The sequence below is a fragment of the Schistocerca serialis genome, chromosome 3 (assembly GCF_023864345.2).
Source record: "Schistocerca serialis cubense isolate TAMUIC-IGC-003099 chromosome 3, iqSchSeri2.2, whole genome shotgun sequence".
Lineage (NCBI taxonomy): Eukaryota > Metazoa > Arthropoda > Insecta > Orthoptera > Acrididae > Schistocerca > Schistocerca serialis.
The window spans coordinates 860,207,382-860,219,746 of record NC_064640.1 but is presented as its reverse complement, the minus strand read 5'-3'; the positions used below and the strand labels follow the sequence as shown (position 1 = coordinate 860,219,746).

The 12,365-nt window shown below is 44.3% G+C and overlaps 1 pseudogene; it reads right to left on the bottom strand.

The window, feature by feature from the left end:
- Window positions 1-716: 716 nt before the first annotated feature.
- On the bottom strand, window positions 717-834 carry LOC126472289 (5S ribosomal RNA; annotated as a pseudogene).
- Window positions 835-12,365: the final 11,531 nt, after the last annotated feature.

The window sequence follows — 12,365 nt, the reverse complement described above, 5'->3', positions numbered from 1 at the left end:
TTGTTGAGCCCAACCTACATAGATAGGAACGATCATCAAAATAAAATAAGAGAAATCAGAGCTCGAACAGAAAGGTTTATGTGTTCGTCTTTCCCGCGCGCTGTTCGGGAGTGGAATGGTAGAGAGATAGTATGATTGTGGTTCGATGAACCCTCTGCCAAGCACTTAAATGTGAATTGCAGAGTAATCATGTAGATGTAGATGGAGGTTGGACTGTACATAGAGAGAACTGCTACAGTATCGTACAGAGTGGAACTGAAAGAAATACGCAACGAGACGAACAGTAATGACACTTCTATTCAAAGACAGTAATTATATTGTAATCAGCGCGGTTTCATATGGTCACCTGGGCATTATACAAGGCGGGACATAATCCTTGATAGGATGTGTGATCGACACTGTCGGCAATGCATGCCCTGCAACGTGCTCCCATGGTAACAAAAAGGTTGGTATGTGAGGTAAGCCGGGGGAACGCGGTCAGTCCATTCGCCGAGTATCCTCCTATAATTATAAAAAAGCACTCCGTCTTCAGGCCACGAGTGGCCTACCAGGACCATCCGACCGCCGTGTCATCCTCGTGGAGGATGCGGATAGGAGAGTCGTGGGGTCAGCACACCGCTCTCCCGGTCGTAAGATGGTATTCTTGACCGAAGCCGCTACTATTCGGTCGAGTAGCTCCTCAATTGGCATCACGAGGCTGAGTGCATCCTGAAAAATGGCAACAGCGCATGGCGGCCTAGATGGTCACCCACCCAAGTGCCGACCACGCCCGACAGCGCTTAACTTCGGAGATCTCACGGGAACCGGTGTATCCACTGCGACAAGGCCGTTGCCCTCGTATAATTATAGGAACCTTATTTGTAGTTTCGACAAATTCCTGGAACAAAATGTGACGCTTTTTCTCAAACACCCTGTATATACGTTTCATAAAATAACATCCGTTTCAAATGGTGTTCCGGTAACCATCTACTGTTGTCAAATAGGTAGTAATAACGTTTAATCGGTGTTCGTATCTTCATCCTTAGTAAATTTATGTTAGAACGTCGCCTTATGTTAAAATGGCTACTGAATATTCTTAATATGGTGCAATATGCCACAATACCTATGCTCTGGGCAGAAGGAAAAGTTGCAGTTCCAGCGTGGCGTTTTGCTGACGTGGCACGGCGTCACCCATCTGGCAACAACGCCCTCGCTTGCTACTGGCTAAGCGATGCTCCACTATATTCGCTAATGGGGGAAAAAATCGACACCGAGGAGGAATTGTTTCTACATCAGAAAGACGCCTATTCAAATTTCGTTCCAGTCGCGGAAGACTGGTGCTGGTAGCGCCAATATGGCGATGAAAATGGGGTTTGCTGTAAATATTCGTTGCAACGACCGTGAGCTTTAGTTACGTTTGAGATTGGACGTGGCAAGTTGTTGATAATCAAAAAATGGTTCAAATGGCTCTGAGCACTATGGGACTAAAATTCTGAGGTCATCAGTCCCCTAGAACTTAGAACTAGTTAAACCTAACTAACCTAAGGACATCACACACATCCATGCCCGAGGCAGGATTCGAACCTGCGACAGTAGCGGTCGCGCGGTTCCAGACTGTAGCGCCTAGAACCGCTCGGCCACCCCGGCCGGCTGTTGATAATCAACAATTCCTTTACGGCGACACAGACGCCATTATCAACATCTCACTTTTAATGAGGTCATGTAACAAGGTTGTATGGATGTTAACCGGGGACCTAGAAACGACGGAGAGGCTCCGTGCTCGCCGCAGCCGCAGCGGTCCACAACCGCACGACGACTGCCGCAGTCCACTTCACCTCTCTGCTGCCCCACACCGAACCGAGGGTTACTGTGCGGTTCGGCCCCCGGTGGACCCATGTTTATTAGGACATCTGTGCTTCTATTATCATGTACTTTCGGCCGCGTAAGTTCGCGCCATCCTTTTTGATATACCCTGTATACTGTCCACTGCTAGTACTGCCAGTTGCCCTCTGCGTGGTTACTGCACGTTGACGTCGAACAGAGACGGCGGTCACATTAATGTTACTGGACTGTGTAAGTTCTCGGTATGGTTTATCCGAATTACAGGCAAATAGTACAATGTCTACAATTTATATAAAAAGCAGACCATGGTCTGAAGATAATAAACCTTTTTAAACCATACATGTGGCTGGTAGCTGTTTTTTATATAAATTATAAACCTTAAGTACAACAGCCACGTTTCTCAACATGTCGACTTTCGGCAAAATAGCGTAGTACAATGTCATCGGAAAAACGTGTGTATGTCAGATAAGCTCTTGTAATATGAATTCCTTATTTGGTTTCGTACGTGAAGAAAAACCACTATTTTCTACGTCTCGTTTTGTTGAATTTAACGACAAGCCATCCTGGGCTCAAATTTTAGCATACGGCGTATTTCTACTGCTTGTCTTCGTGTTTGCTAAACCCTACCTCGGCCAGTAGTGTCGCCGGATCACTTCCCAGTAGACAACGTTTGAAGAATTGTGCCCTCCAACCATCTCTCCATTTTCATGATCTAACCCGCCAATTGGACAGAACTGGCAAGAGGGCATCCAAAAAATCTATAAATAAATGCCAACTCAGTAAATGCTTGCGTTATGGTCAAATGTGGACCACCGCGCCACGGGCTTACTCAATTTGTGAAGGTTTCTCTAGAATAAATCGTCCAATTTTTCTGCAATTTTAATCATTTGTTTGTTTGCACATCACGTCTACGGATTTTCATCCTATTCGGGTAAATCCTTCGTAGTGAATCTTTTTTTTTGTCTCACAGTGTATTATTGTCGACCATCATACTGTGTATTTAAGTTTTTAGTTGCAAATTTATTCGTCTGACTCATAAAGCCACTATATTTCGTCGAAAGTAAAACAAGGTACGAAGCGTAGCCTCGAAAACTCGGGTTACTTCCTATCATGTATCCGTTTAAGAGGGAAGTGTGACGAAGAAAGAAAGAAAACCGGACAAATGCGAGTAGCATTCACGGTCTGAGGGTTACTTAAAGCCTTAATTATGCATACAGATAGTTGAGCCATAGGTTTTGATTAGTGAATTTGCGAGTATCAAAATGTGGCAAACGGCGGTATCTTTTGACTCCATTATCTTTAAAGCTTAATATTATATATATATATATATATATATATATATATATATATATATATATATATATATATCGCGAAGGGACCGTAGAACTTAGTATTTGACCTAAATTACGACTTGACACCTCATATCCTTCCCTGAGACAAAAGGGCCTTAAAAGTCATACAGACGAACTACAATATGATGCTTTAAGGGCTCCGCTTTTACCGAATGAGCAACTGGACGCTAAAAAAGAGGAAGAACTGGAGCTAAAGAATCCCTCAATCGAGAACAGCTCCTACAGGAGACGGGACGAGCGCTTCACTGGACCAGCTATAGAAGTGTAAGAGGATTTGTGCACTGAAGTGGCTGAATGCTCGTCGTAGATTACAGGCAGAATTACATATAGAGATAGTTTCTGGCTGGTATTGTAAGTCTAAGGACGGTGTGCCTGCACGAAATTGGCCCACAGAAACACAATAAACTACTGATGCTCTACACCGAGTGCACTTCCTTATTGCTCCGTAGTGGTAATTCTACCTGCTGCGCTTTCAAAAAAGAAAAAAGAAAAAAAAACTGTCCTTATGAGAAACCTTTGCTACTGGTTCCGACAGGTCTCCAGCGTGCAAGCAGAAGTGGAAAGGAACAAACAGACGGAAGGGAGAGCAGAGAAAGTAATTGAGAGGGAACGCAAGGATACTCGCTGATCCGTAAAGCAAGGCCTGCTGACGTGTAGGCGGCGAAGCTACGGAACAACGAACCGGCCAGTTTAATCTGCGCCCAACCACAGCGACAACCTTAATTAACTTGGTTCACCAAGTTGTAACCCCAAGTGCTAAAACTAAATAAAGGTCTCTGTAGCCGAAGCAATCGTTTTCAGGTTTATTACAAATTCCACTGAGTTGTTTTAAGCCCTCGATATACCAAATACTGAAGTCATTACAACTATCACCACAGCAGAGTCAGCAGTAACAGAGGATAGCTGAATTATTCTTTATAAGCCAATCGCCTATGTACAGGTATACGTACACCAAACATCCATTGTAGCGTCTGTGCTGGACAATAACATTTGTGTTTATTCGTTACTGCTATCAAGCTCAACAAGGAAGTGAGTTTATCATAATTACCTGCACCTCATGGTACTAACACTAAATATACACTGAAGAGCCTAAGAAACTGGTTCACCTTCCTAACACAGTGTAGGGTCCCCGCGATAACGCGGAAGTCCCGCAACACGACGAAGCATGGACTCGACTAATGTCTGAAGTAGTGCTGGAGGGAACTGACACCATGAATCCTGCACGGCTGTCCATAAATCGCGAGAGTAAGACGGGGTGGAGATCTCTTCCGAACAGCACGTTGCAAAGCATCCCAGATATGCTCAATAATGTTCATGTCTGGGGAGTTTGTTCGACAGCGGAAGTATTTAAATTCGGAAGAGTATTCCTCGAGCCCCTGTGTAGCAATTCTGGACGTATGGGGTGTCACATTTTCTGCTGGAATTTCCCAAGTCCGTCGGAATGCTCAATGGTCACGAATGCGTTGCAGGTGATGAGACAGGATGCGTACGTACTGTCATTCATATCTATACGTATCACGGATCCCATACCACTCCAACTGCACACGCCCCACACCATTACAGAGTTTCCACCAGCTTGAACAGTCCCCTGCTGACATACAGGGTCCGTGGATTCGTGAGCTTCTCTCCATACCCGTACACGTCCATCCGCTCGATACAATTTGAAACGAGACTCGTTCGGCTAGGCAACACGTTCTCAATCATCAACAGTCCAATGTCGGTGTTGACGAGCACAGGCGAGGCGTAAAGCTTTGTGTCTTGCAGTCATCAAGGGGACATGAATGGGCCTTCGGCTCCGAAAGTCCATATCGATGATGTTTCGTTGAATGGTTCGTACGCTGACACTTGTTGATGTCCCAGCACTGAAATCTGCAGCAATCTGCGGAAGGATTGCACTTCTGTCATGTTGAACGATTCTCTTCAGTTGTCGTTGGTTCCGTTCCTGCGGGATCTTTTTCCAGCCACAGCGATGTCGGAGATCTGATGTTTCACTGTATTCCTGATATTCACGGTACACTCGTGAAATGGTCGTACGGGTAAATATCCACCACTACCTCGGAGATGCTGTGTCCCATCGCTCGTGCGCCGACTATAAAACCACGTTCAAACTCACTTAAATCTTGGTAACCTGCCATTGTAGCAGCAGTAACCGTTTTAACAACTGCGCCAGACGCTTGTTGTCTGATACAGGCGTTGCCGACCGCAGCGCCGTATTCTGCCTCTTTACATATCTCTGTATCTGGATATGCATGCCTATACCAGTTTCTTTGGCGCTTCAGTGTGTAACTACGGCAAAAAGATGTATTTCAGACCGTCTGTTTGAAATACTGGTTCTCTAAATTTGAAGAAATATGTTTCTATGTAAATTTCTTTCTTTTGATGTTTCCCATTTAGATTCCTTGAAAATATCTGTAATTCGTGCATTAATGACATTGGTGAACGTTATAGCACCTCGTCCTTTAATTCCGATGATCTATTTTCTCGGCCTCTCCAAGGACACCTTTAGTAATCGTTTCTAATAAGCTCTGAGGTAAGTTACCTTCATTGTTAGGAGAGCTTTGGTAGGTTTTAAAAACGAAGTAAGGTTAAACAACATCGCATCCGCTTAAGCTCTCGATGCAACAGCGAACCATCATTGGCGTTCATGTGCAGAAAATCTTCCGCGATGGGTCTAGTTATCATGAAAATGTTGTACGAGAATGGGACTTTATTTGCAGTCAACTTATCTTCAAGTATCTGCCATATCTAACAAATTTAACGCGAGTTCTTCAGTCACGATCGTAATTCGTGAAGAAATGGCGTAGTATTCGGCCGACCTTCATTTAGTCCTTAGCACTTCCGAGCATCTTCCTGTGCCTGGTGAACTGAAAGGGTGAAGGGAAGCGGAGAGAATATTTGAGGAGCTGCTTTAAGAAAAAAGTATTAGCTTCTGTTTTGAAAGCCGACATTAATGACGGGTAGGTAAGTACTGACAACAAATCCTTCCAGTATCGTCGTATTCAAATGGTTCAGATGGCTCTGAGCACTATGGGACTTAACATCTGAGGTCATCAGTCCCCTAGGACTTAGAACTACTTAAACCTAACTAATCTAAGGACATCACGCACATCCATGCCCGAGGCAGGATGCGAACCTGCGACCGTAGCGGTCGCGCGGTTCCAGGCTGAAGCGCCTAGAACTGCTCGGCCACACCGGTCGGCGTCGTACTACAGACTCATCAGCAAACTTCAATATTTTTAACGTACTGGAATTTTAAGCTCTACTCACGTGTATACAGAAAAATAATAACGAATTGGGGGATTCCCCTTTTTGAAAATACACAATTATTGTTTCGTTTTAATTACCATACATGATTCAGTACAGTTGTGGGACCCTCTATGGGTTTTCTTCTTTAAGTTGTCCTGAAATACACACTTAGAAATTTTATTTTGGCTAGGAAATGCGTTCCACTGGGTGTTGACGTTTAAATCACATATGTACTTTACCTTTTGTTTGCACTGCGTGTGTCCTGTGGCAGCCAGCCAAAATTAGCCACAGATCTAAATTAATACATATCTCATCTGCAAACGTAAGGATATTAGGGTATCGTCGGAGTTGTATTTTCGTTTACAATACAACCTTTAAAAATGTATACTCTGGTGAAATTGACATATGCCCCTTTTTAGGCTTTTCACTACTTTATTTGGCATTTAATGAGTTCTTGTCCGCCAAGTGTTCTTGTTGCTTTTTGTGTATTTAGGATGACCTGTGGACTTCGGTAAAAATGTGTGAGGCTTTGGTAAGGGGAACTGCACTGGCAGAAAAAAATCTGAACACCAAGAAGAAGTTGTGCGACATATACGAAATTTGGTCGGCGAGTATCTGCATTTGAAAGATGATGTCTGTTGAAATTTCGCTCCGCTTGCATAAAAGTGGCGCTAGTAGCGCCACTGTGAAGACGCAGATCAGGTTTGTTTTAGATACATGCAATAACGGTCGTGAGAGATGGTTACCTTTGAGATCGGACGTGGTGGGCTGATGATGGTCAAGAATGCCTTCAAGGCGACAAAGACGGCATTATCAACACCTGACTGAGTTCAAGGAGGTCGTGTAACAGGGCTATGAGGAACTGGACGTTCCTTCTGCGACGCTGCAGAAAAACTTCGAAGTAATGTAGCCACTGTACACGATTGGTGGCAGCGGTGGTCACGAGAACGTACGGTCGCAAGAAGACCGGGCTCCAGGAGGCCTCGTGGCACTACCGAGAAGGAAGACCATCTTGTTCGCAAGAGCCCATTGGAGGGCAGGGTTGCGGTCTATTGTGTGTTCTGATGAAAGCAGGTTCTCCATCGTGTTGTGCTGCTATTCATGATCAGCATTCCAGGGGCGTTTTCCAACAGGAAGCCGGCCGAAGTGGCCGAGCGGTTCTAGGCGCTTAAATCTGGAACCGTGCCACCGCTACGGTGGCAGGTTCGAATCCTGCCTCGGGCATGGATGTGTGTGATGTCTTTAGGTTAGTTAGGTTTAAGTAGTTCTAAGTCTAGGGGACTGATGATCTCAGATGTTAAGTCCCATAGTGCTCAGAGCCATTTGAACCATTTTCTGCCAACAGGATAACGCTCCGCCATATACCACTGTTGTAACCTAACATGCTCTTCAGAGTGTCGACATGTTACGTTGATCTCCTCGATCACTAAAGCTGTCTTCAATCAAGCACGTATGGATCATCGGATGGCAACCCCAGCGCCATCCAAAAACAGCTTTAATCGCCCCCGTATTGACTGACCAAGAGCAACGGGCATGAAACACTATCCCACAATTTGACAACAGAATGTATGCACATTTAGACGCTTGCATTAAACATTCTGGCGGCTACACCGGTTAGCAATGTACCAGCATTTCACGTCTGCAATGGCTTATCTCGTGCTTACATTAATCACTTAGAAATGTTACCTAGACAGATGTATCCCCGAAATTTCTTTCCTCTACATTAAGTATTCGTTCATGTTTTGATCTTCCTGTTCCGTCAGTGTATTTGGTATGTACTGTTATTTATAGAAGTCCATTTTACGTTTCGTATTTTAATAGCGTTTACTCAAGCTTTCTCCTATTCATTTGTGAACCCTGGGTCGTATGTTGCTGTGTCATGGACACACGTTTCACTGCAGAATTAACGTTTCTGATGAGCTTTTGAGAGTCGTTTTATCACTGTTTCAATTGACGTCTGCTATATCTAAATTTGTTGCATCCGTTTTCATCCCCCCCCCCCCCTCTTTCTCTCTATCTCTTTTCTGTAGTTCGTTAGAGGACTGAAAAGTGTTCTGGTGCAGAGTACTGTTTAGGTATTTGACATTTTGCCCTGTGTGATACCTCTTTGTACGTTTTCTTCTTTTGCTAGAAAATGGTACAGATGACTAGTACGTTCTAGCATCTGAAGGTTTTTCTTCTAGTTGTTTTCACACTGATTTTCATATATGTGTGAATTCCTAAGGGACAAAACTGCTCAGGTCATCCATCGGTCCCTAGACTTAGACACTACTTAAACTAACTTATGCTAAGAAACAACACACACGCCCATGCCCGAGGGAGGACTCGAACCTCCGGCGGGAGGACCGCGCAGTCCGTGACATGGCGCCTCAAACCGTGGGGCTACTTCGCGCGGTTTTTTACACTGAGATGGAAAGAGTCACGAAATACCTCCTATTATCATATCAGATCTCCTTTTTCTCGGCACAATGCACCAACTCGACGTGGCATGGATTCAACTGGTCACTGAAAGTCCCCTGCAGAACTATTGAGCCACGCTGTCTCTATAACCATCTACGCTTGCGGAAGTGTTGCCACTGCAGGATTTTGTGCACGAACTGACCTCTAGATTATGCCCCAAAAAAATTTCCATGGGGGTTCATATCGAGTGCTCAAATGGTCCGGAATGTTCTTCAAACCAATCGCAAACAATTGTGGCCTGATGACGCGGTGCATTGTCAACCACAAAAATTTCTTCATTGTTTGGGAAGTGAGGTCCATGAGTGGCTGCAAATAGTCTCCCAGCAGCCGAACAGAACCGTTTCCAGTCAATGTTCGGCTCAGTTGGACCAGAGGACCCTGTCCATTCCATGTAAACACAGCCCGCACCATTATGGAGCCACCACCAGCTTTCACAGTGGCTTCTTGACAACTTCGTTAAGTCTACGCTACACTCGAACCCTATCATCAACTCTTACCAACTGAAAACTGGACTTTCCTAACGAGGCGGCGGCTTCACAATCGTCTAGGGTCCAACCGATATGTTGAAGAGCCCAAGAGAGGCGTCGTGCTGTTAGCAGAGGTACTCCAAAATGGTTCATATGGCTCTGAGCACTATGGGACTTAACTTCTGAGGTCATCAGTCCCCTAGAACTTAGAACTACTTAAACGTAACTAACCTAAGGACATTACACACATCCATGCCCGAGGCAGGATTCGAACCTGCGACAGTAGCAGTCGCTTTCGGAAGAGAAAGTTGGTGATTGAAATTTCGTAAATAGATCTCGCCGCAAAGAAAACCGCCTTTGTTTCAGTGACTGCCACCCCAACTCGCGTATCATATCAGTGACACTCTCACCCCTATTGCGCGATAACAGGAAACGAGCTGCCCTTCTTTGTACTTTTTCGATGTCCTCCGTCAATCCTACCTGGTAAGGATCCCATAGCACGCAGCAATATTCCAGCAGAGGACGGACAAGTGTAATGCAGGCTGCTTCTTTAGTGGGTTTGTTGCATCTTCTAAGTGTTCTGAAAAAAAGCGCAGCGCCTAGAACCGCTCGGCCACTCCGGCCGGCAGAGGCACTCATACTCCTCTTCTGCTGCCACAGCCCATTAACACCAAATTTCGCCGCACTGTCGTAACGGATATGTTCGTCGTACGTCCCACATTGATTTCTGCAGTTATTTCACGCTGTGTTGTTTGTCTGTTAGCACTTGCAACTCTATGCAAACGCCGCTGCTCTCGGTCGTTACATGAAGGCCGTCGGCCAATGCGTTGTCCGTGGTAAGAGGTGATGCCTGAAATTTGGTATTCTCGGCACATTCTTGACACCGTGCATCTCGGATTGTTGAATCTCCTAACTATTTCCGAAATAGAGTGTCCCATGCGTCTAGCTCCAACCACGATTTCGCGTTCATAGTCTGTTAATTCCTGTTTTGCGGCCATAACCACACCGGAAACCTATTCACATCACTCACCTGAGTCACAAATGACAGTTCCACCAACGCACTTTCCTTTTATACCTTGTGTATGCGATACTGTCGCCATGTGTGTATGAGCGTAGATAATATTGTGGGGAAGGCGAAACAAAGACTGCGCTTTTTTTCTTAGAACACTTAGAAGATGGGACAAACCCACTAAAGAGACAGCCTACATTACACTTGTCCGTCCTCTGCTGGAATATTGCTGCGCGGTATGGGATCCTTACAAGGTAGGATTGACGGAGGACATAGAAAAAGTGCAAAGAAGGGCAGCTCGTTTCCTGTTATCGCGCAATAGGGGTGAGAGTGTCACTGATATGATACACGAGTTGGGGTGGCAGACACTGAAACAAAGGCGGTTTTCTTTGCGGCGAGATCTATTTACGAAATTTCAATCACCAACTTTCTCTTCCGAATGCGAAAATATTTTGTTGATACCCTCCTACGTAGGGAGAAATGATCATCATAATAAAATAAGAGAAATCAGAGTTCGAACGGAAAGATTTTGGTGTTCTGTTCTCCCACGCGCCATTCCAGAGTCGAATGGTAGAGAAGTAGTATAAAAATTGTTCGATGAACCCTCTGCCAGGCATTCAAGTGTTAATTGCAGAGTAACCATGTAGATGTAGACTTCTCTCAGCTTAATAAGGTGGTCTCCAGATATGGAGTGTGTGCTGTTACTTGTCAGTGCTGTAAAATGTTCAGAGTATCTTATCCTGAAATTTCTGAGTGCGTGACAGATACATCTTATCACAGAGTAACTGGTTTATACCTGCTTTGTTACAGTGATCTATGGTAGTGTTGGTTGTTCTTTAATCTTCTTTGTAGTGTATTGTTTGTTCCATATGACGAATGTATTCCTTGTTTTCTGTTCATGTTCACTAGATTATTTTTTTTGGTAACTCAGTGGGTGCCGTGTTTTCTTGTTGTCTGTGGTTTCATCATCTGATGCTCTTTCTGTGTTCTGTTGTGTAGTTGTTATTGGTGTGCAGTGCTGTAATACTGGTGTATGTTCAGTGTCAGTTGTGTTTTTATTTTATGATTCAGTTTGTCTATTGTCTTTATTTTGTAGCCACTGTCTGCGGCAATCAGTTTGGTTAAGTTTACTTCTTGAGTAGAGCTCTATTCTCCCACTGGAATTTTATTCAGTCTGTATAGGAGGTTGGCCTGTTTGTTGGCTGTCGACTTTTTTAACCTATTGCGTGCAGCTGTATCGATAGATGTAGATTTATTGTATATTAAGAACCGGCGTTTGTGACTTGTTTCCTATTGTGATGCCGGGGGACTGTAATTTTTATCTGTTTCGCTTACAATGGTGACGAATGTATTCCTTGTTTTCTCTTCAAGTTCACTAGTTTCAGAGGGTGCCATGATTTCTTGTTGTCTGTGGCTTCATGGGACATGAAAGGGAAGCAGTGGTTGGGAAGGGAGTGAGACAGGGTTGGAGCCTCTCCCCGATGTTGTTCAATCTGTATATTGAGCAAGCAGTAAAGGAAACAAAAGAAAAGTTCGGAGTAGGTATTAAAATCCATGGAGAAGAAATAAAAACTTTGAGGTTCACCGATGACATTGTAATTCTGTCAGAGACAGCAAAGGACTTGGAAGAGCAGTTGAACGGAATGGACAGTGTCTTGAAAGGACGGTATAAGATGAACATCAACAAAAGCAAAGCGAGGCTAATGAAATGTAGTCGAATTAAGTCGGGTGATGCTGAGGGAATTAGATTAGGAAATGAGACACTTAAAGTAGTAAAGGAGTTTTACTATTTGGGGAGCAAAATAACTGATGATGGTCGAAGTAGAGAGGATATAAAGTGTAGACTGGCAATGGCAAGGAAAGCGTTTCTGAAGAAAAGAAATTTGTTAACATCGAGTATAGATTTAAGTGTCAGTAAGTCGTTTCTGAAAGTATTTGTATGGTGTGTAGCCATGTATGGAAGTGAAACATGGACGATAAATAGTTTAGACAAGAAGAGAATATAAGCTT